This window comes from Bufo bufo, chromosome 2 (assembly GCF_905171765.1).
Source record: "Bufo bufo chromosome 2, aBufBuf1.1, whole genome shotgun sequence".
NCBI lineage: Eukaryota > Metazoa > Chordata > Amphibia > Anura > Bufonidae > Bufo > Bufo bufo.
In genome coordinates this window covers 28,548,165-28,574,289 of record NC_053390.1, presented here as the reverse complement: position 1 = coordinate 28,574,289, position 26,125 = coordinate 28,548,165, and the positions used below count along the sequence as shown (strand labels likewise).

Genomic DNA, 26,125 nt, shown 5'->3' with positions numbered 1-26,125 from the left:
GGAGCACCAGCCTCTTATATCACAAGGTAAGAGCCGTCATGTGCAGTGTGTACACGTGTGTGCAGTGACCTGTAATGGAGGAGCACCAGCCTCTTATATCACAAGGTAAGAGCCGTCATGTGCAGTGTATACACGTGTGTGCAGTGACATGTAATGGAGGAGCACCAGCCTCTTATATCACAAGGTAAGACCCGTCATGTGCAGTGTATACACGTGTGTGCAGTGACATGTAATGGAGGAGCACCAGCCTCTTATATCACAAGGTAAGAGCCATTATGTGCAGTGTATACACATGTGTGCAGTGACATGTAATGGAGGAGCACCAGCCTCTTATATCACAAGGTAAGACCCGTCATGTGCAGTGTATACACGTGTGTGCAGTGACATGTAATGGAGGAGCACCAGCCTCTTATATCACAAGGTAAGAGCCGTCATGTGCAGTGTATACACGTGTGTGCAGTGATATGTAATGGAGGAGCACCAGCCTCTTATATCACAAGGTAAGACCCGTCATGTGCAGTGTATACACGTGTGTGCAGTGACATGTAATGGAGGAGCACCAGCCCCTTTATCACAAGGTAAGAGCCGCATGTGCAGTGTATACACGTGTGTGCAGTAGGGTTGTTGCGATACCACAATTTCCATAGCATCATCACGATGGCATACAAGGAGATTGACCCCTGACCTCTGTAGGGGCAGGAACAGAGAAATGTTAAATACCCTCCTCCCACCACCAACACCAGTGTTTCCTGTCCCTACAGAGGACAGGGCAGAGAAAGGTCTTCCTGTATGCAGGGAGATGAAGCTAAGGAAATTGAACCTTTTCTTTTTTTGTTTTACCTTGAGAAAATCGCCGGCATCCTGCATGGCGTCCCTCTGCCCTCCCGCGGTCCAGTACTAACGCTGGGCAGGGGGTGTGGGGTATAGTCTCGTCCCGGTTAATCCGGGGCCTGATCCCTCGGCGTCAACTCCCTCCTGGTCTACAGAGGCTTCAGCTGGGTTGCGCGCCGGTGCCCGCGGCGCATAGTTATGATGTCACTTCCGGAAGTGACGTAGACGGCGTTCCGCGTCCGGCCCGGCTTAAGGCCGAGGCCTGGACACCAGTAAGATGCTCTTGTGGATCGGTTCCCTCAGCCTGCGGAGCCCTTACCTATTCTGGCAAAAGGACGAAGCATCTGGCCACAATGTCTGGGACAGAGCGGTCCCCTAGAGAGCCCGAACAGACGCTGCCACCATCCGTGAGTCCCCTTCGGGGGTATTGTTGCTTGGTCAGGGAGTCTATTGATCCCCCTCTCCTGCTGTGAGAAGAAAAGGGGGGGAGGGAGAGTTTTGTTCTCCCAGTTTAAGTCTGTGGGTCTTATCTCTTTTCCTGGGGAGAAATCTTTTACAAGGCGTTCTCCTCAGCTCTGGACTCTCCCCCCCCCCCCCCCCTCTTAGTTTTGCCCATTCCCTTATAGCTACCTTCTCCTCCCTTAAGGTGTCTAAAGAAACCCCAAAAATCTATGATACAGGAGGAAATCCGTTCATCTTTAGCCCACCTATGTGCTAATCCCTCCGATTTACCACAACCTAAGAAAAAGCGTGTTAGATCACCGTCCCCTTCTGACTCTGAAGCCATAGCGGACGAGAGCGTCCACTCCGCCAGGTCATGGGAAGAGGGGGAAAGAGTCTCTGATTCGGACTCGGTAGATAGTGGTCGTAGATACTATTTTGCTACTGACGATATGTCCGACCTACTAAGAGCGGTCAGATCTACAATGGGAGTGAAGGAAGTACAACTTACCCATTCCATACAAGAAGAGATGTTTGGGGGATTGAGAGTTAAAATAACACGTGTGTTTCCCATAAACGAAAGTATTAAAGATATGGTTCTTGAAGAATGGGAAGACCCTGAAAGACGTCTGGGAGTCTCTGCTTCATTAAAAAATAGATTACTATTTGATCCCGAGGAATCCAAGATCTTCAACGAGATCCCCAAGATTGATGTTCAAGTTGCTAAAGTGAACAAAAAAACATCCCTTCCATTTGAGGATGCCTCCCAACTCAAGAATTCTATGGATCATAAAGCCAACAGTCTCCTCAGGAAGTCTTGGGAGGCTGCCATGTTTAATATTAAAACTAACATTGCGGCTACCTCAGTCGCTAGATCAATGTATCTCTGGTTGGGAGAATTAGAAGACCATATAAAAAATAAAACATCTTGAGAAGAAATCCTCAATTCTTTCCCTCTTTTAAAATCTGCAACAGCCTTCCTGGCGGATGCTTCGGCCGAGTCGGACCGATTCTCCGCCAGAGATGCGGCACTTTCCAACTCGGCCAGATGAGCACTTTGGATGAAATGCTGGTCTGGAAACAAGACTTCTAAATTGAAACTTTGCTCTATACCCTTTTCTGGGGAATATGTTTTCTTCCCGGTCCTAGATAAGATTTTAGAGACGGCCGCGGACAAAAGGAAAGGGTTTTTAGGAGATCATCCCTTCAGGCGCCGATTTCCCTTTCGCTCTTCCTCGAGTCAAGAGAAAAGCTACAGGGTGAAAGGGAAGTCAATTTAGAAGTCGTGCTGGAGTTATCCCAAAGGGGGAAGAGGTCAATCCTCCTCCCACCAGAAATCGTCCGACAAGCAATGACACCGGAGTGGGGGGGAAGACTCTCAAAATTCCTGGAGACATGGGAATCTACCCCTGGGTCTCCAAAATAGTCGGTACAGGCTATTAAATAGAGTGGTCTTTAAAACCCCCAAACAAATTTTCACTGACACGATTCCAACCCAACCTTTGGCAGGGAGTCCAGAAGCTTCATCAGATGAATGTAATCTCCCCAGTTCCACCTCTAGAAAGAGGCCGAGGTTACTATTCAACATTATTTCTAATCAAGAAAAAAGAAGGCTCATTTCGAACAATCATAAACCTGAAGCCCTTAAACAAGTTTATTCTTTACCGAAAATTCAGGATGGAAACCCTTGCATCTACGATACCACTTTTAAGCAAAGACGTCTTCATGTGTACAATAGACCTGCGAGACGCTTATTACCATATTCCCATTCGTGCCGATTCACAGAGTTTTCTCCGATTTGCAATCCAGGATATATCAGGGAAAATTCATCACTATCAGTTCAGAGCCCTTCCCTTCGGAATCTCATCGGCTCCGAGAATCTTTACCAAGGTGGTGGTAGAGATGGTCGCTTTCGTCAGGAGAAAGGGACTTATGGTAATTCCCTACTTGGACGACCTTCCTCTGATCAGCGAAGATCTCAATCTGATCAACTCAAATCTGAAATATTTTCTCTCCATCCTAAACGACCTCGGGTGGATTGTGAATGAAGACAAGTCCTTCCTCACCCCCTCGAGGAAAGTTCGATTTTTAGGCATGATTCTGGACTCCCGAAAGCAAGCGGTATTCTTACCCCTAGACAAGATATCGGTTCTTCAACAAAAAATCAAATCCTTTCAGAAAAGAAGATCGTGCTCCATCAGAGAGGCAATAAGTATGCTAGGTCTGTTAACATCCTGTATTCCGGCAGTTCCCTGGTGCCAGATTCACTTCAGACCTCTTCAGTCCTGGATCCTGAGCGTCTGGAACAGGTGCCAATCCTCTCTGGATCGTCAAGTGATCCCACTAATCCGGGTACTGCATACTCTAAATTGGTGGAAGAACCACGAAAACGTATCCAAGGGGACTCCCTGGCAGAAAACTCCCCTAATGCAAGTAGTAACAGACTCAAGTCTGTCCGGCTGGGGCGCAAAGGTGGGGGATCATCTATTTCAGGGCACTTGGCCACAATCGATCAGATGCCAGTCGTCAAATTTCGGGGAACTGAGAGCAGTCTGGGAAGCATTGAAGGCAGCAGAGGGAATACTATGTCTTCATCATATAAAAGTGCTATCAGACAACACTACTGCCATTGCTTATCTTTCTCATCAAGGGGGAACACGGTCAACAACTCTTCAAACGCTGACAACGAAAAAAATTTCATGGTCGGAGCAGAAGGTGGCCTCCATATCTGCAGTTCATCTGAAAGGAACGCTGAATCGGGAAGCGGATTTTCTCAGCCGCCACAGGATCGATCATACGGAATGGTCCCTAAGCCCAGAGACATTCAAGGGATTCTGTCACCTCCTTTTACGATTTTAAGCTGGCATCATCGCTATGTTGACTAAAGTAGCTTATTTCCAGGACTCTTCTTTTTACTTTATTTCGTTTAGTAGTTTTGATGTAAAAGCGATTTTTATGTTATGCTAATTAGGGTCCAAGGTGCCCAGAGGGGCGTTTTTCTCACTTTCTGGAGGCTTTCAAGGTAGCAATAACTTTATCTGACTCTGGGACTCAGGATCCATGCTGCTAATTTCAAAAACTGTGCTTTTGGGTGCAGAACCGGACCCTGATGGAGTAGATCCCCCCGCATAGGAAGGGGCCAAGGATCCTGGAGGGAGTATTTATGGAGAGATGTAAACCAACTTCTCTTCGGCCATAGGGGAGCGATCACAATTACCGTGGCCTTGTCCTGGCGAATTTTCTGGATTACTTTCGGAATTAAGGGAAGTAGAGGGAAGGCATAGCATAGTTTCCAATGCCAACGGATGGCGAAGGCGTCCAAGGCATGAGGTCTGTCCCTGGGGTTTAAGGAACAGAATGTCTCCACCTTTGAATTTGCCCTGGTGGCAAATAGGTCCACGTCGTGCATCCCCCACTTTCCTACCACTAATCTGAAAGGGATTCTGTCACCTCCTTTTACGATTTTAAGCTGGCACCATCGCTATGTTGACTAAAGTAGCTTATTTCCAGGACTCTTCTTTTTACTTTATTTCGTTTAGTAGTTTTGATGTAAAAGTGATTTTTATGTTATGCTAATTAGGGTCCAAGGTGCCCAGAGGGGCGTTTTTCTCACTCTCCGGTGCCCAGTGACGCCCCCCTGCAGTGCCCAAGACAGCCTCCTGATAATCAAAACACCTCCCACAGCCCGGCAAACGGTTCCGCCCCCTCCCCACGTCATAATCTACCTTATAGATATGCCCCGTCCTCCTTCCTGTCTGCAGCCAGAAAACTCGCGCAGGCGCAGTACCGCCTGCGGCCTGTGCGATCATCAACGTCCTGAGGGCAACAGCGCTCAGGTCACATCACTGGGCTCGGCGCATGCCCAGTGAGACTTTTGAGGCTGTTGCCCTCAGGAGGTTGATGATCGCGCAGGCCGCAGGCGGTACTGCGCCTGCGCAAGTTTTCTGGCCGCAGACACTTGGTCCAGCATTCATACGTTTATAAAACACTACCGCCTGGATCTTTCCAGATCCTCTGATCTGTCCTTCGGACGGAAAGTCCTCCAGGCCGTAGCCCCCCTTAACTGATATATTTTTTATATCTCCTTGTATGCCGTCGTGATGATGCTATGGAAAAACCGGAATTAGTCTTACCGGTAATTCTGTTTCCATGAGATCATCACGACGGCACGTTATTCCCTCCCTACATTTCTAAATTTTTACTTTGAAGGGTCTCCAGAAGGTATGAAGCAATACCTTTTTTCACTGTTTGTCACCACCGGATTACTCTGTGTGATTTTGGAAACACTGGTGTTGGTGGTGGGAGGGGGGTATTTAACCTTTCTCTGTTCCTGCCCCTACAGAGGTCAGGGGTCAATTTCCTTGTATGTCGTCGTGATGATCTCATGGAAACAGAATTACCGGTAAGACTAATTCCGTTTTTTTGTTTCGATTTCGATACCATAAAAAAGTATTGCGATACTCTATAGCATTCGATACCACGTGAAAAAACACCAAAAAAGCCACGTGCATTCCGCATTTTAAAAATTGACGAATCGCGCAGTTTTTTTGTTTTTTTTTTCTGTTCCGGTGTTCACCGCATAGGAGATTTTTTTTATTTAATATTTTAATAGTTTGGACTTTTCGGACGTGGCAATATGTGATGTTTATTTATTGTTTATATATGTTATATGTAAAATTGGGAAAGGGGGTGATTTTATACTTACTTTTTATTTAATAACTATTTCCCCCCTTAGGGGCTAGAACCTGGGATCTTTTAATCCCCTGTCTATTCACCCTGATAGATCTTTATTAGGGTGAATAGGACCTCACACTCTCCTTGCTGCCCTGGGCATAGTACACACAGCAGCAGGGAGGTTACCATGGCAGCCAGGGTTTCACCTGGCTGCCATGGTAACCGATCGGAGCCCCAGGATTACACTGCTGGGGCTCCGATCAGAACTGCCACTGCTACCAATGAGAAGGGGAGGGGATGCTCAGTAGAGATGGCCCGAATAGTTAGCCGGCGAACATAGCTCGTTCACGTTCGCCGCTGCGGGCGAACATATGCAATGTTCGGTCCGCCCCCTATACATCATCATTGAGTAAACTTTGACCCTCTACCTCACAGTCAGCAGACACATTCCAGCCAATCAGCAGCAGACCTTCCCTCCCAGACCCTCCCACCTCCAGGACAGCATCCATTTTAGATTCATTCGGATTCTGCTTTCACAGAGAGAGGAGGGAGAGTGTAGCTGCTGCTGATTCAATAGGGAAAGCGTTAGCTAGGGCATTGTTCTGTGTCCACAGACTCATCTGCTGTAAGGACAGCGTTCTGACAGCATCCCAAAAAGCCCTTTTCAGGGCTGGTACATCAGTGTGCTTTTATTTTATTATATATATATATATATATATATATATATATATATATATAATATTGCAGTTGCCTGGCTGCCCGTGTGTGAGAGGCTGCAGCCTCAGTCATAGACGGCACTGTGTGCACAGTGCACACCATTCATACAGGGTGTGACAGAAAATCCATTGCAGATTAAAAAAAATTCTATTTAATATTTTTCTGTGATCTAATCACATTTGCAAGCCCGTGTGTGTCAGGCGCCCACACATACTGTATTGTGTCCACTGGCTAGTGGCTGGTTCTGCCTGCACTCATACCGTTACAGGGTGTCATTCGCCCAAATACCTTTCAGAAAAAAAATATATATTTAAAATTTAACTGTGATCTAATCACATTTGCAAGCCCGTGTGTGTCAGCCAGGCCCACACAGACTGTACTGTGCCCACTGCCCACCACTTATATAGAGTGGCACAGTACCTTGCACGCATAGTAACACTTATCTAATAAAAAATGACAGGCAGAGGCAGGCCACGCCGCAGGGGCCGTCGTGTTCGTGGTGCTGTGATTTCCACTGGCCCTGAAAAAATGCCCAGTGTTCAGAGGCCACGTACCCTGAACCCAAAAAATTCTGAGAAAATAGTTGACTGGCTTACACAGGACACCCAATCTTCAACAGCTTCCGCTAAGAACCTTGACGCACCATCCTCCTCCAGCTCAGCCTTGGTCACCACTCTCCCGCCCGCCACCACTACCACCACAGCCGCTTCACTTGATCCCTCAGAGGAGTTATTTACACATCAGTTGGATGAAATTAGTCATGCGCAACCATTATTGCCAGGGGATGTAGATAACAGGGATATGTCTCAGTCAGGCAGCATTACACACATGGACGTACAGTGTGATGATGATGATGATGTTGTACCCGCTGCTGAGGTGTCAGATACAAGTGAAGCGGTTGATGATGACGATGTGTCCGTGGATGCCACGTGGGTGCCTGCTCGAAGAGAAGAAGAAGAGGGGGAAAGTTCAGAAGGGGAGACAGAGAGAAGGAGGAGACGAGTTGGAAGCAGGGGGAGGTCGTCGCAAGGAGCTAGTGGCACAGTCAGACACCATGTATCGGCACCCGGGGTCAGCCAGACAGCACGCCAATCAACACATGCTGCTGCCACCACCAGAATGCCGTCATTGCAAAGCTCAGCAGTGTGGCATTTTTTTTGTGTGTCTTCCTCTGACAACAGCGATGCCATTTGCAACCTGTGCCAAAAGAAACTGAGTCGTGGGAAATCCAACACCCACCTAGGTACAACTGCTTTGCGAAGGCACATGATCGCACATCACAAACGCCTATGGGATCAACACATGATGACGAGTAGAAGCAGCACACAAGCTCAAAGCCACCATCCTCCTCCTGGTCCAGCATCTTCAGCCACGTCAACCATTGCTGTACTCCTTGCCCCCTCTCAACCACCCGCCACTCCGCCTCTCACCTTCAGCAGTTCCATCTCATCTGCCCACAGTCAGGTGTCTGTAAAGGAAATGTTTGAGCGTAGGAAGCCAATGTCCCAGAGTCACCCCCTTGCCCGGCGTCTGACAGCTGGCTTGACGGAACTCTTAGCCCGCCAGCTTTTACCATACCAGCTGGTGGAGTCTGAGGCCTTCAAAAAATTTGTCGCTATTGGGACTCCACAGTGGAAGGTACCCGGGCGAATTTTTTTTTCAAAAAAGGCAATCCCAAACCTCTACTCAGTGATTGAAAAGGAAGTCATGGCATCTCTGGCATACAGTGTTGGGGCAAGGGTCCATCTGACCACTGATACCTGGTCTTCAAAGCACGGTCAGGGCAGGTATATCACCTACATTGGGTCAACCTGCTGACGGCTGACAAGCATGGAATGCGTGGCTCTGCAGCGGAGTTGGTGACACTGCCACGACTTGCAGGCAGGCCTACTGCCACCTCCTCCTACTCCATCCTCTTCCATAACCTCCTCGGCTGAGTCCTCTTCTGCTGCGGCGTCTGGCTGCACATCAACTGAATCCCCCCAGCTCCCCAGGGGCTATTCCACATCCCGGATACGACAGTGTCACGCTGTCTTGGGGTTGACTTGCCTGAAAGCAGAGAGCCACACCGGACCAGCACTCCTGTCCGCCCTGAACGTACAAGTGGATCAATGTCTGACCCCGCACCAACTGGAGATCGGCAAAGTGGTGTGTGACAATGGAAGCAATTTGTTGGCGGCATTGAATTTGGGCAAGTTGTCACATGTGCCGTGCATGGCACACGTGTTGAATCTCATCGTACAACGCTTTGTGTCTAAGTACCCAGGCTTACAGGACGTCCTCAAGCAGGCCAGGAAGGTGTGTGGCCATTTCAGGCATTCCTACACGGCCATGGCGCACTTTTCAGACATTCAGCGCTGAAACAACATGCCAGTGAGGCGCTTGATTTGCGACAGCCCGACACGTTGGAATTCAACACTCCTAATGTTCGGCCGCCTGTTCCAACAAGAAAAAGCCGTCAATGAGTATTTGTATGACCGGGGTGCTAGGACAGCCTCTGTGGAGCTGGGAATTTTTTTGCCACGTTACTGGACGCTCATGCGCAATGCCTGTAGGCTCATGCGTCCTTTTGAGGAGGTGACAAACCTAGTCAGTCGCACCGAAGTCACCATCAGCGACCTCATCCCATTTGTTTTCTTCCTGGAGCGTGCCCTGCGAAGAGTGCTGGAACAGGCTGTAGATGAGCGTGAAGAGGAAGAGTTGTGGTCACCATCACCACCAGAAACAGCCTTGTCATCATCGCTTGCTGGACCTGCGGCAACGCTGGAAGAGGAGTGTGAGGAAGAGGAGTGGCTTTGAGGAGGAGGAAGACCAACCACAGCAGGCATCCCAGGGTGCTCGTTGTTGTCACATATCTGGGACCCGTGGTGTTGTACGTGGCTGGGGTGAAGAACAGACCGTCAATGACATCAGTGAGGACGAGGAACGGGAAATGAGTAGCCCGGCATCCAACCTTGTGCAAATGGGGTCTTTCATGCTGTCATGTCTGTTGAGGGACCCTCGTATAAAAAGGATGAAGGAGAACGACCTGTACTGGGTGGCCACGCTACTAGACCCCCGGTATAAGCAGAAAGTGGCGGAAATGTTACCAACTTACCGGAAGTCGGAAAGGATGCAGCAGTTCAAAACAAAACAAAAAAATATGCTTTACACAGCTTATAAGGGGGATGTCACAGCACAACGGGAATCTAACAGGGAAAGAGGTGAAAGTAATCCTCCTCCTACCACGACCACGGCTGCAAGGACAGGACGCTTTACAGACGTGTTGTTGATGGAGGACATGCAGAGATTTTTCAGTCCTACACATCGCCACAGCCCTTCGGGATCCAGCCTTAGAGAACGACTCGACCGACAGGTAGCAGACTACCTCGCCTTAACTGCAGATATCGACACTCTGAGGAGCGATGAACCCTTTGACTACTGGGTGTGCAGGCTTGACCTGTGGCCTGAGCTATCCCAGTTTGCGATAGAACTTCTAGCCTGCCCCGCTTCAAGTGTCCTGTCAGAAAGGACCTTCAGTGCAGCAGGAGGCATTGTCACTGACAAAAGAAGTCGCCTCGGTCAAAAAAGTGTTGATTACCTCACCTTCATTAAGATGAATGAGGCATGGATCCCGAAGGGACTGACAGTGGGGGATACGTTTGACTAACAAAGGGCCTGATGACATGCCTTGGCCTCAAAATGGTCCCCATGCTGCTGTATTTAATGTCTGCATACCGGATGACTTTCGTGAATTCTCCGCCACCAACTAGGGTTCAAGCCGCAATGTTTAAGTCACCTTTCTGCCTTGAAAACATCAATTTTTCCGGCCGCTGCTACAACAGCGGCTGCAACAATAACATTATTTTTCAGGCATGTGTACATGCCTAATTTTTCTGGCCTCTGGTGCTGCACTGTGGCTGCAAAAACAAAACAAAAAAAAAAGGCACATACAAGTGTCAATTCCCCTTCGTGATCGTTACCTTGTTGTGGTGAAGGGGCTTGCATATCACAATGAGGCGATCATCACCTCTATGAGTGTGTTGGCAATGTTGCCACACCCCAGATGATAAGGCCGTTGCTTCATTATGATCAGACCAAAAGCGATCGGCTGGATAATTTTTTATAGAAAAAACATACATTTTTTTAATATTTTTTTTTAAGTTGTATGGGTGGGTTTTTAATACATAAAATAAAAAAATCATAATAAAGTCTCTTAATAGTTTATTAGAAATAATGCAGACAATTAAAAAAATCCCCATCAATTCCAATACAAAGCAAGTACAAAGCTCAAAACTAAATTATTCCAGGATGTCGTAATGGTTCGTTAATTCGACAATGCTTAATCAATTTGACACACGTCCCCGGATAGGGGACGTAACAGGGATTAAACTGATAGGAATAGTACTAGTTAAGACACCACTCATATAGGGTGTCACAACACATTGCACCGTGCACGCGCAGTGCCCCAACTTGGGACTGAGTAAGAGGACCGACCAAGCTGCTTTTTCCATCTCCCGGTTCCTAAAATCAATTCATTTTGGTGTATCAGAGTTTGGTCTGTCACTGTGAAGGCAGTCGAAGGTACCCGGCCTAAATTTTTTGTCACAGAAGGCAATCCCACCCTGATATGGGACGTAACAGGGATTAAACTGATGAGAATAGTACTACAGAAAATACCACTCATATCCGGTGGGGCAGTAAATTGCACGGTGCAGACGCAGTGACCGTGGCGTGGATTCAAACAAAGGGGAGGGAGCCAGCATTTTTTTTAACCATCTCCCCGTTCGAAAAATCTATTTAATAATTTGACCCCAGATTGGGGACGTAACAGGGATTAAACTGATGAGAATAGTACTACAGAAAATACCACTCATATCGGGTGGGACAGTAAATTGCACGGCACAGACGCAGTGACCGTGGATTCAAACAAAGGGGAGGGAGCCAGCGTTTTTTTAACCATCTTCCCGTTCGAAAAATCAATTCAATTCACCTTTCGGGGACCCTTGGTGTTGTACGTGGCTGGGTGGAGGAAGAAACCTTCAATGACATCAACGGGACATGGCTAGCTTGGTATCCAACCTTGAACAAATAGGGAGTTTGCGGTTGGGCAAATGGACTGTTTGCGGTTGTTTGCGGTGCATTAAAAGGGGAGTTTGGTCTGTCAATGTCTGTGAAGCGGGCGTAGCCTTACACTACCTGATCGATACAACAACATACCTGATCGTATACACACACTGGATGTTTTAAACCACGTTGTTCAAAAAAAAATTGGATTGTTAGGTGATTTATGCCCTTTATGGATTAAAATCCAACTCTGCGTCAACTATGTAATTTTCCATGGGAGTTTTGCCATGGATCCCCCTCCGGCATGCCACAGTCCAGGTGTTAGGTATAGTAAGGACCAGCACTCGCTTCAGTAATAATTTCAAATAGATTTAATGGTCACATACAAATGATAAGTGACGCGTGCGTTTCGGCTACTGTGAGCCTTTGTCAAAACATAGTGTGTACAAGTTACAGACAATTTAAATAGACCGCGATAGAGCAGGAAATGACATCAGGTTACCATGGCAACATTGTAAACAAAGGACACAACAATGCAGAGATAGTGATAGAACAGGTGGATGAGCAGCTGACATTAATTGCTTGATAGGGCACCAGGCTAGGCACTGCTGTAAGCTGTGAATCATATAATGCTGGGGATGTAATATAACATGCTGGATGCTAGTTATTATAACAAACTAATTCAGAGAAAAAAAGAGAAAAAAGAGCATAATTAATTCACAGTACACCATGCTTTACACTGCCACATTTTGCTAAACCTTGTTATATGATGCAAAATACTGAATGCAGCGGTGCTGCTATTATGCGTGGTACACTTACGCCCTGATCAAGCACTAAATGATATAGATTGGAGTCAAGTTCTCTGTGGAAGAAAGAAAGAGGGAACATGTTGAGAGAGTCACTGCACAATAAAGTTTATAAAAAACTGTTTAAGTCATAATCACGATTTAATCCCTTTGGTTCTAGGGTTTGGAGGCGATGGATCCAGAAGGCTTCTCTTTTTTTGAGCATTTTACACCTGTCTCCTCCTCTCCTGGGCAGTGATACGTGCTCTATAATCTGGAAGCGTAGCTGGGAAATGGCATGTCGGTGTTCCTCAAAATGATGTGGGATGGGGAGTAGTAAATTTTTCTTTCTAATAGTAGATTTGTGTTTACAGAAACGGTCTTTCATCCTCATGGAGGTCTCACCGACATACACAAGACCACAGGGACACTTCAGGAGATAGACAACGAAACTACTATTACAAGTAAAGAAGCCATTTATTTTAAATTTTTCCCCTGTGTATGGGTGGGTGAAGTGTTCCCCTTTAATGACACTAGAGCAGTGTATACATTGAAGGCATGGGTATGTCCCATTCTTGGGTGTTGAGAGGGTGGCCTGGCGCTGGGTATGTCTGTCACTACCTACATCAGCCCTGACTAGGATGTCTCGGATGTTTTTGCACCTTTTGTAGCATATCATAGGGGGAGATTGAAATTCCGTGACATTGGGGTAGGCTCTGCTGAGAATACTCCAATGTTTGTTGAGGATAGTCCTGCATTTGTTGACCCAGGGGTGGTATTTCACCACAAAAGGGACCCGTGGCGGTTTAACACTAGTAGTTGTACTGTCTTTAGGCGGTTTCGCCTGTTGTGTATTTAACAGATCTCGCGGATAGCCTCTGTCACGGAATTTGTCTAACATTTCCTCCTGACGCGCCGTTCTCATGTCGGTGTCAGACACTATCCTATTCACTCTCTGTAGTTGTGAATAGGGAAGTGATTTTTTGACTGCATTCTGAATAAATGTTCTGCGGACCTTATGGTCCTGACTATTGAATATCTGACCCAGGCTTTAGCGGAAAGCAGAGAGAAGATCTCCTCCATCGAATCCCAATTAAAGGACACCTTGTCCATTGATGAACTCACAGCCATCAAGTCCAAAGTGGATAAGGTCTGTGGCGACCTCAGGAAAGACATTGAGGTGACCAAACGCAATAAGTTCATCAGGGACTTTGAAGATTATCAGTCCAAAAGGGTCTACAGATGGCAGGACTTATCTGGAACCGCAACACCACTTACAAGGAATACAACACGCCGATGGGACTCCCAGTCTTCTGGATCTGGCAGCGACTATACTCCTGGTGCCCGCCGCGCTCCTTTTTTAGGGAGAAAGAAAACCCAAGCAGCAAAAAGAACACCAGAAGGGCAGGACGCCATCATAGGAGGAATCGACGCACCGAGGACCACGCGTTCACAGGTACAGACACATCTTTAGTCCTGAACATTTCGTCTAATATTTTAAGTCCACTTCAAATGCAAGTGCTGCAGAAGGGTTTATCCTTCAGCCCCACTGGACATTTAGACACATTTGAACTGGAAATGGACTGCCAAAGGTTTTTTCGTAACCTGCGGCTCAAAGCGCACTTTGCTACTGAGACAGGATCACAGTGTACCAATGAGACAATGGACGTTTCAAAACTATCCTTGCAACAATTTGGTTTAAGGACCAAAAGTAGATTTCAACCACCAAAAACGTACCATCCCATTGAAACGTTTATATCTCTGGTACAACGTGACATCTCCAAGAATATGCATGGTCTCCGGACAGGGGATTATCATATGTCACAAAATTTATCACCTCTAGAAAGAGATGCTCTTGTACAATTGTTGGAGGATAAATCTATAATAGTGAAACCTGCAGACAAAGGGGGAGCCCTGGTCGTGCTGGATAGAGAGTACTATGTGGGGGAGATTTTGCAACAGTTATCTGATGTTGATACATATCAGTCATTGACCTCTGACCCTGTATATACTATTAAAGCTAAGCTACAGGCAATCACTAATGACTACATTAAAAACAATACCATTGATGTGAAAATGGGGGAATACATTATACATCAACACCCCACCACACCTGTATTCTACACATTACCAAAGGTGCACAAATCCCTCACCAGCCCCCCAGGACGCCCTATTGTAGCACTCACAGATTCCATCTTGTCAGCCCCAGCTATTATTCTAGAAAAAGCACTTACTCCACTTACCAAAAAAGCACCATCATATCTACTTGACACCAATGATTTCCTGAGACAAATACGTGATCTCCAACTCTTGGAAAGTGATATATTGGCTACATTCGATGTGTGTAGCCTCTATACATCCATTGAACATGTGAAAGGCATTAGGGCAGTTGAATGGTTGTTGGCATTATCTACCTATAATGACAATGAAAAAAACTTTTTCCTAAGTTTGCTCACCACCATACTGCATGAAAATTACTTCCTATTTCAGGACACTTTTTTTCGCCAGCAGCGGGGGACCGCGATGGGTTCGAATGCCGCACCGCCTTATGCAAACTGTTATATGTCATGGTTCGAAAAAGAATATATATATGATGACACTTTATATAAGGACCACTGCATTTTCTGGAGACGATTTATCGATGACATATTTTGCGTGTGGCGGGGCGACATTCGAACCCTCGAACAATTCATGCATTACATCAACTCTGTGTGGAAGGAACTGCAGTTCACCATGCATTCAGATATGTCTAAAATTAATTTCCTTGACACTTGGGTCATAAAAGATGAGAAGGGACAGATACATACAGACCTGTACACCAAGGATACTGACCGCAACAGTCTGCTGCACTTCACCAGCAACCATCCACCTGCAGTCAAAAAATCACTTCCCTATTCACAACTACAGAGAGTGAATAGGATAGTGTCTGACACCGACATGAGAACGGCGCGTCAGGAGGAAATGTTAGACAAATTCCGTGACAGAGGCTATCCGCGAGATCTGTTAAATACACAACAGGCGAAACCGCCTAAAGACAGTACCACTACTAGTGTTAAACCGCCACGGGTCCCTTTTGTGGTGAAATACCACCCCTGGGTCAACAAATGCAGGACTATCCTCAACAAACATTGGAGTATTCTCAGCAGAGCCTACCCCAATATCACGGACTTTCAATCTCCACCTATGATATGCTACAAAAGGTGCAAAAACATCCGAGACATCCTAGTCAGGGCTGATGTAGGTAGTGACAGACATACCCAGCGCCAGGCCACCCTCTCAACACCCAAGAATGGGACATACCCATGCCTTCAATGTATACACTGCTCTAGTGTCATTAAAGGGGAACACTTCACCCACCCATACACAGGGGAAAAATTTAAAATAAATGGCTTCTTTACTTGTAATAGTAATTTCGTTGTCTATCTCCTGAAGTGTCCCTGTGGTCTTGTGTATGTCGGTGAGACCTCCATGAGGATGAAAGACCGTTTCTGTAAACACAAATCTACTATTAGAAAGAAAAATTTACTACTCCCCATCCCACATCATTTTGAGGAACACCGACATGCCATTCCCCAGCTACGCTTCCAGATTATAGAGCACGTATCACTGCCCAGGAGAGGAGGAGACAGGTGTAAAATGCTCAAAAAAAGAGAAGCCTTCTGGATCCATCGCCTCCAAACCCTAGAACCAAAGGGATTAAATCGTGATTATGACTTAAACAGTTTTTTATAAACTTTATTGTGCAGTGACTCTCTCAACATGTTCCCTCTTTCTTTCTTCCACAGAGAACTTGACTCCAATCTATATCATTTAGTGCTTGATCAGGGCGTAAGTGTACCACGCATAATAGCAGCACCGCTGCATTCAGTATTTTGCATTATATCACAAGGTTTAGCAAAATGTGGCAGTGTAAAGCATGGTGTACTGTGCATTAATTATGTTCTTTTTCCTCTTTTTTCTTTTGAATTAGTTTGCTATAGTAACTAGCATCCAGCATGTTATATTATATCTGTGGAAATATATCATTCAGTGCTTGATCAGAGCGTAAGTGTACCACGCATAATAGCAGCACCGCTGCATTCAGTATTTTGCATCATATAACAAGGTTTAGCAAAATGTGGCAGTGTAAAGCATGGTGTACTGTGAATTAATTATGCTCTTTTTTCTCTTTTTTTCTCTGAATTAGTTTGTTATAATAACTAGCATCCAGCATGTTATATTACATCCCCAGCATTATATGATTCACAGCTTACAGCAGTGCCTAGCCTGGTGCCCTATCAAGCAATTAATGTCAGCTGCTCATCCACCTGTTCTATCACTATCTCTGCATTGTTGTGTCCTTTGTTTACAATGTTGCCATGGTAACCTGATGTCATTTCCTGCTCTATCGCGGTCTATTTAAATTGTCTGTAACTTGTACACACTATGTTTTGACAAAGGCTCACAGTAGCCGAAACGCACGCGTCACTTATCATTTGTATGTGACCATTAAATCTATTTGAAATTATTACTGAAGCGAGTGCTGGTCCTTACTATACCATTATCTGTGGATCTTCCTCCCGGGACGCGCGCACCGCACCGCTGAAAGCAGAAGTGCCGCTTGTATCTTCTCTTAGTCCAGGTGTTAGTCCCCTTGAAACAACCTTTCCATCACTACTGTGGCTAGAAAGAGTCACTGTGGGTTTTAAAATTCGCCTGCCTATTGAAGTCTATGGCGGTTCGCCCGTTCGCGAACATTTGCAGATATTCGCGTTCGGCGTTCGCGAACGGAAAATTTTATATTCGCGACATCACTAATGCTCAGGGCTCCAGACTATTGGCTGAAAAAGGTTTAGGAGCCAAATAAAAAAAAATTGTCGCCAAATTTAAAATACATATAATTACGGTATAATGAAAAAAAACACACGTCTTACCTAGGGTTGTCACGATACCAAAATTTTTACTCGATTTCGATAACATAAAAAAGTACTGCGATACTCGAAACCACGTTAAAAAAATAAAACACCAAAAAAGCCGTGTGCATTCCACATTTTATGGAACGTCTGGACCATAAGAGAACAGTCCTAACCTAATTTTTGTCGGGACAAGGTGACTAAAAAATGGCAAATTGCACTTATTTATTTATTTTTTTCTGTTACGGCGTTCACAGCATAGGAGATATTTTTAAATATTTTAATAGTTCGCTCTTTTTCAGGCGTGGCGATATAAAATATGTAAACCATACACAAAATTACATATGTAAAATTGGGCAAGGGGGTAATTTAAACTTAATATTTTGGTGTTTGTTTGTTTGTTTTAACCTTTTTTGATTTTTACTTTTTATTTAACCACCTCAGCTCCCCTAGCTTAAACCCCCTTAATGACCAGACCATTGCTGCTGACATTTTAACTTTTTTTGATATTAATCAAAATTGACCGAAATTTTTGCAAAAAAATTAAATTTTTCACTTAGTGTTGTAAAATTTTTCAAATAAAACTACATTTCTATATAAATTTTTCTCTAAATTTATTGTTCTACATGTCTTTGATAAAAAAAAAAATGCAATAAGTGTATATTTATTGGTTTGGGTAAAAGTTATAGCGTTTACAAACTATGGTGCAAAAATGGTGAATTTACGCACTTTGACTTTCTGAGCACCTGTCATGTTTCCTGAGGTTCTACAATGCCCAGACAGTAGAAACACCCCACAAATGACCCCATTTCGGAAAGTAAGACACCCTAAGGTATTTGTTGATGGGCATAGTGAGTTCATGGAAGTTTTTATTTTTTGTCACAAGTTAGCGGAAAATTATTTTTTCTTTTTTTTTCCTTACAAAGTCTCATATTCGTACCTGAGTGGGACTAATGGGGACAAAAGTCCCACCGATATTTCAAGATTCGAAAGCTGCCAGAGGCCCACAAAATGAAGTGTGGGGAAATATCCTTTTAAAATATAACCTTTATAAGATATACGATAAAATATACACCATAGGATGCATCAACAATACAAAACATATATAAGGGGTTTCTGTGATAGATGCCCCACTGCCGGTAAAGCTAAGGTAAGCAATGAAACTGCTGCGCCTGTATGGACGCACGCAGTCTTACCTAAAGCGAAGGTAAAGCTGCTGCGCCTGAATGGACGCAATCAGTCTTACCTGACCAACAACAATACAAGACATAAAATTAAGGGGTTCCGTGATAGATACCCCACAGCTGGTTGAAGCAAAAGTAAGTATTGAAACTGCTGCACCTGTGTGGACGCAAGCAGTCTTACCTGACCAACCAGGTGACCAGGATCGGCGTGACGGGGAGTGATGCTTTGGTAAAGCTGGGTGTAGAGCAGAGAAGCAGTCACGGGAGTATGGATACTGTGCCCTATATCACCCTATACACTTGGTAGGAAGGGGGCTGCTCCCATACTGCCTGTCTACACAGAGCACCCGCCCTGAAAAGGACGACCCCGTCAGGATACCTGTCCCTAGTTATGGACCTAATCACTAGTCTAAGTCTCATATTCCACTAACTTGTGATAAAAAATAACATTTTACATGAACTCACCATACCCCTCACGGAATACCTTGGGGTGTCTTATTTCTAAAATGGGGTCACTTGTGGGGTATTTATACTGCCCTTGCATTTTAGGGGCCCTAAAGTGTGAGAAGTAGTTTGGAATCCAAATGCGTAAAAATGCCCTGTGAAATCCTAAAAGTACTTATTGGAATTTGAGCCCCTTTGCGCACCTAGGCTGTAAAAAAGTGTCACACATGTGGTATCACCGTACTCAGAAGAAGTAGGGCAATGTGTTTCTGAGGTGTATTTTTACATATACCCATGCTGGGTGAGATAAATATCTCTGTAAAAGACAACTTTTCCAATTTTTCTTTACAAAGTTGTCATTTTACAGAGATATTTCTCACACACAGTATGGGTATATGTAAAAATACACCCCAAAACACATTTCCCTACTTCTCCTGAGTACAGCGATACCACATGTGTGACACTTTTTTACAGCCTAGGTGCACAAAGGGGCCCAAATTCCAATGAGTATCTTTAGAATTTCACAGGGCATTTTTTACGCATTTGGATTCCAAACTACTTCTCACGCTTTAGGGCCCCTAAAATACCAGGGCAGTATAAATACCCCACAAGTGACCCCATTTTGGAAAGAAGACACCCCAAGGTATTCCGTGAGGGCCATGGCGAGTTCCTAGAATATTTTTTTTTGGCACAAGTTAGCGGAAAATGATTTTTTTTCTTTTCTCTTACAAAGTCTCATATTCCACTAATTTGTGACAAAAAATAAAATTTTACATGAACTCGCCATGCCCCTCACGAAATACCTTGGGGTGTCTTCTTTCCAAAATGGGGTCACATGTGGGGTATTTATACTGCCCTGGCATTTTAGGGGCCCTAAAGCGTGAGAAGAAGTCTGGAATATAAATGTCTAAAAAAATTTATGCATTTGGATTCCGTGAGGGGTATGGTGAGTTCATGTGAGATTTTATTTTTTGTCACAAGTTAGTGGAATATGAGACTTTGTAAGGAAAAAAAAATAAAAAATCAATTTCCGCTAACTCGTGCCAAAAAAAAAAATCTTCTATGAACTCGCCATGCCCCTGAAAAGTGATCTTTATAGCGCCGCAGCGATTTTACGGTGTTTGTGCAGTGATCAGAAAAAAAAAAATTCAGTCACTGCGGTGGGGCGGACTGAACACAAGCGTGCGCACAAGATCAGGCCTGATCAGGCGAACACTGCGTTTTCTATATAGTTCTGGCAATGTGCGGATAGTTTCTATATAGTTCTGGCAATGTGCGGATCCGCAAAATGCGGAAAGCACATTGCCGGTGTCCGTGTTTTGCAGATCCGCGGTGTCCGTGTTTTGCGGATCCGCAAAACACATACGGACGTCTGAATGGAGCCTTACAGGGGGGTGATCAATGACAGGGGGTGATCAGGGAGTCTATATGGGGTGATCAGGGGTTAATAAGGGGTTAATAAGTGACAGGGGGGGTGTAGTGTAGTGTGGTGATTGGTGCTACTTACAGAGCTGCCTGTGTCCTCTGGTGGTCGATCCAAGCAAAAGGGACCACCAGAGGACCAGGTAGCAGGTATATCAGATGCTGTTAACAAAACAGCGTCTGATATACCTTTTCAGGGGTTAAAAAAATTGCATCTACAGCCTGCCAGCGAATGATCGCCGCTGGCAGGCTGTAGATCAGTTCGTTTACCTTCCGATCCTGTGAACGCGCGCTCCTGTGTGCGCGCGTTCACAGGAAGTCTCGCGTCTCGCGTCTCGCGAGATGACGTGCCGATGCGTCTAGGAGGAACAAACCGACCGCCCGCAGGACGCATCCCTGCGTTAGGTGGTCGGGAGGAGGTTAATAACTATTTCCCCCTTAGGGGCTAGAACCTGGGATATTTTGATCCCTTGTCCTATTTACCCTGATAGAGCTCTATTAGGGTGAGTAGGACTTCACACTCTCCCTGCTGCCCTGTGCTCTGTGCACACAGCAGCAGGGAGCCGACTATGGCAGCTAGGGCTTCAGTAGCGTCCTGGCTGCCATGGTGACCGATCGGAGCCCCAGGATTACACTGCTGGGCCTCCGATCGGAACTGCCACTGCCACCAATGATTATAATACTTGGGGTTGGGTGGGGTTCGGTGCACTGTGCCACCAATGAATATAGTTTATGCTTAATACAAACGCAGGCTGAGCTGCAGGTGACGGCCGTATCCCATACCCGGCACCCAGCTTCTATGACTGCACGCTGTGATCCGCCGCTATTAACCCCTCTGGGTGCCGGGTATGGGATATGGCCGCCACCCGCAGGACTGTCCAGGCGAGAAGGTCCCAGAGAATCCTCAGGTAGATGGAGCTGAGCCCTATACACATCTATATAGGGAAGTCCTGCGGTCATAGAGGGGTCATAGATTGTGGGGGTCTCTTATTTAGATTTCCCTTCAGAGCAGGAGGAGAATCTGATCACCGGCTGCTGCGCTGCTCTTTGATTGGAGATGTCCCCATCACATCATGGAGTGTTCTCCTTATCCAGCTGACGGTGATCTCTGATCAGGTTCTTCTGATTCTGACTTACTAATTACCCTCCCCTTTCACTGTGAGCTGTGACTCCCCTTTTCGAGCGGCGGTCACTTGACATAAAGATTCAAGCTTTCAACGCTGTGGGAAGACATCTTGTCAGAAGATCATGTGACTGCCCTTCTTTGTTGCCCCTCCCCCTTACAGCATGCCAGTTATTTCTTTATACTCCCTTTATAAGAGCAGACCAAAGATCAAACCCACCTACAGGTACATCAATGGGAAGAAAAAAAGGTTATGGTCATTGGAATGCAAAAGCACCAAAATGACTTACTATTTTCTCCATAAAATTTTTGTATTGTGCAAAAACATGCAAAATATTCTACATATATGACCTCTCCATATTTTAACTGTGCTGCAGAATAAAATTAATATGGTGTACTTACTATTAAAAAAAAATAATTAAAAAACCAATGGGGAATTTCAGTTTTTTTCCCCCTCAAAAATGAAAAAAAGGCCTAAACAATAAATGACATGTACCTCAAAATGGTGCTGTTAACCCATTAAGAATAAATAGTAAAGCCACGGCACTCCAATGGATATTTTCCAGTTTCTATTACACCTAAATCAGAAGCAACGTTTCGACCAGACGGTCTTTATCATGCTTTATCAAGCTTAACCCATTAAGGATAAAGCTTATTTCAACCCAAAGGATGCAGCCCCATTTTCTAAATCTGACATGTGTCACTTTATTGTAAATATAATGTAGCTTTATTCAATGATTAAAATAAATTAACATCCAATTAAAATAATAATACGCAGTGGTGTATGACATACATGGAATCAACAGCCTAAGCAGGGAACAATCAAGGTTAGAATAACCAATTGGATATATTGATAATATAAATAGCACAAAACTTCACTGAAAGTTAATTAGCAGCTACTAAAATAACGTGCAAGTGCCTATAGTACCTTTAAATATAAATAATATTAGTAAAGCAGCCCGCCAAAGGTGTGCCAACACAAATCAAATAATAAATACCAACCAAGAGCAATTTTTTTTTTGTAACTAAAATCAAGAGTAGATTAAAAGTGGATGACTGGTACTTGTAGTTCCTGCTGGATCAGTTTCCAGCCTAATAGGAACAGTATAGGTTTGTCTACTCTGTAGTTTTTTCAATTTTTCAATTCCAATTTTTATCTTCACAGAAAATCCCAGTAAAAATTGTGATGGAAATGTGATATACTTGCTAAATTATAAAGCAGAAGATGAGGATACCATGCAGCGTTCTTCAGGAGAAACTCTCATTACCCTTAATGTACATCCTGGACTTCACAGTACAGATGTATCTTATAATCTCCCTAAACACGAGGAACCTCAAGGGGGTAAAAGATTTCAGTGTGGTAAAGTGTTCAGTAAAAGATCAAGACTTTCTACACATAGAAGAATTCTCACAGGGGAAAAGCCACACTGCTGTGCAGAATGTGGGAAGCACTTCACAAAGAAATCAAATCTTGTTACACATGAGCGAATTCACACAGGAGAGAAGCCTTACTCCTGTTCAGAATGTGGGAAGTGCTTTACAGAAAGATCAAGTCTTGTTACACATGAGAAAATTCACACAGGAGAGAAACCGTATTCATGTTCAGAATGTGAGAAATGCTATATTAAGAAATCACATCTTGTTATACATCAGAAAAGTCACACAGGAGAGAAGCCATATTCCTGTTCAGAATGTTTTAAGTGCTTCTCAACAAAATCAAGTCTTGTTAGACATGGGAAAATTCACAAAGCAGAGAAACCATACTCCTGCTCAGAAAGTGGTGAATTGTTTACAAAGAAATCAAAACTTGTGAGAGATGAGAAAAATCACACAGGAGAGAAACCATATTCATGTTCAGAATGTGGGAAATGTTTTACATGGAAATCAGATCTTGTAAGACATAAGAGACGTCACACAGGAGAAAAAACGTTTTTATGTTCAGAATGTGGGAAATGTTTTATAGATAAATCAAATCTTGTTTTACATTGGAAAACTCATACAGGAGAGAAGCCATATTCATGTCCAGAATGTGGGAAATGTTTTACAAAAAAATCATATGTTGTTGAACATGTGAGAAGTCACACAGGAGAGAAGCCATATTCGTGCTCAGAATGTGAGAAATGTTTTCCTACTAAAACCAAACTTGGGTATCATCAGAGATATCACACAGGAGAGAAGCCATTTTCGTGCTCAGAATGCGGGAAATGTTTTACAAAAAAATCATATGTTGTTGAACATGTGAGAAGTCACACAGGAGAGAAGCCATATTCGTGCTCAGAATGTGAGAAATGTTTTCCTACTAAAACCAAACTTAGGTATCATCAGAGATGTCACACAGGAGAGAAGCCATTTTCGTGCTCAGAATGTGAGAAATGTTTTCCTACTAAAACTAAACTTAGGTATCATCAGAGATGTCACACAGGAGAGAAGCCATTTTGATGTTATATAGTTTCAAAAGGTATTTATTTGGTTTTAAAGCAAGGAGTGACTGCAACATACTGCCAGTGTACCCCACGTTTGATGTTTTATAGATTGAAAATGTTTTGTAAGGAAAACAAATTCTATAACTCCGCTCAGAAGAAACCTTATTATTTTTTTGGAATATAGGAAATACTATAAGAGCAAAAAGAAATGTTAACCCCAGTTATTCACAGACAGGTAAGTAACTGGGGCTACATAGTAACTTGTGTTCCACAACAGCAAATCTCAGAATAGTAGCACAACGTGTCTACAGCTTACCAAATCAGCCCAAAATCTGCCAAATTGCAAAAATGTTGCAGTCAAGTTGCAAGCTACATGACTTGTATTGTGTTCTATGACTGCCTGTGACCTGTAACCACATATCCAAGTGTTGGATTTACTGTCGTGGCATATAGTGTGTCACATTGTGACCTATTGACATTTTTATTTTCATATCACATAACATGTTACTGTGTAGCTCCAGCCTAAAAGCCAATACAAATATTAATTTTTTGGGATTTGTTATCCTGGATCTGCCAAACAACCAAATTCAATTTTTTTGAGGTCAACTGTAACCAAGATCTACAGAGGAAAAGTATTGTGGATACAAGGAAGAGAAGAAGAGCCTTGTTTACTTCCAGAGCAGTGATGATGAATTGTCCCCTTCAACCTTTGCTTCTTATCACTGTATTCACACCTCCACCCACACTGCGGGAGAGTCCAGAGTGACATAGGGAAAAAGTAACGACGCTCCATGTAATAGTTTTATAATGTATGTGGACATATTAAGATTCCACCTGGCAATTGCCAGCCTCTAAGGCGACAATTGCCAGGTGGATACACTCGGCAATTACTGTGGCATACCGCTTCCAGGGCAAGGCACCACCCCTCAGTAACATAGCCCACTCGGTGGGCGCTTCTTGGGCTCATTTCCACCATGCTTCTGCCTCACAGCTGTGTAAGGCAGCGACTTGGTCTTCCTTGCACACGTTCACCAAGTTCTACCAGGTGCGTACCTTTGCATCAGCGGACGCTGCTCTGGGCTGCAAGGTCTTGTAGGCAGCAGTGTCTTAAGCTTCCGCGAGGACGTTGTCCATGGGTGTGTGGTTCTTCCCTCCCCGTGGACTGCTTTGGAACGTCCCACAGTCCTGTGTCCCCCAATGATACAAGCGAGAAAACGAGATTATTGTGGACTCACCTGTAAAATCTCTTTCTCACTTAGTTCATTGGGGGACACAGCTCCCACCCATTATTGTTCTATTTTTGCCGCAGGTGATGGCGGTTGGTTTGCCAGTAGGGTCCTCAGTTCTGGTTCGGTCCTACTGACATTGGTTGGGTTATGGTTTCTTTCATATATGTTTTTCTCCTACTGCTTGGGCACAAACTGATATGCTCTCTCCAGGCAGGAGGGGGTATAGCTGGCAGAGGAGGAGCTAACACTTTTCAGCCTAGTGTCGCCTCCTAGTGGCAGCAGCAGCTATCCCCCAATGAACTAAGCGAGAAATAGATTTTACAGGCGAGTCCAAAAAAATCTCGTTTTTATACACTCATTGGCAAAAAAAAATATTCTCCAAGGAGTTGTTGAATGCAATGATGATATATGTGAATGATCACAGTTTTAAAAGACATACGTTTATTGGGGAAGGCTGTACAATTAAAAGGAGGCTCTAGGACCCTGTTGGGCTCCCTCTAGCCTAGACTCAAGATGAGATGAGGTTGGGCGGCGGAGCTAGCCGCACAGGAGATGGCTGCCTGACTCGAGAGCTCCTGATCACAGCACTTATCAAAACCACTCTTCGGGTTCCCCGCTCGAATGAAAATGGTAAGCCGACCAAGGAGAGATCCTGAAAGAATCCCTGGCCTAGGCTTTCGAGCCGGTAATGAAAGAACTGAATGCTATAAAGACAGATATCAAACAAACAGGCCACAGGGTTGCCGCCCTGGAAGATGCACAAGCAGCTGTGATTAAACACAGTGGCATAATGCAGATGCACATGGAGAAGATTCAGGAGCAAATAAACGTGGCCTTCCTACACCTGGAGGACCATGGAAATAGAAGTAGGAGGAAGAACATATACGAATTAGGGGATTCCCAGAGACTGCCCA

At 44.7% G+C, this 26,125-nt stretch overlaps 1 protein-coding gene across 1 annotated transcript in view; it reads left to right on the top strand.

Moving 5' to 3' along the window:
* LOC120990673 (zinc finger protein 585A-like) overlaps positions 1-26,125 on the top strand; it is a 1,368,789-nt gene that overhangs the window by 570,532 nt on the left and 772,132 nt on the right. The gene's annotated exons all lie outside the window — the stretch shown is intronic.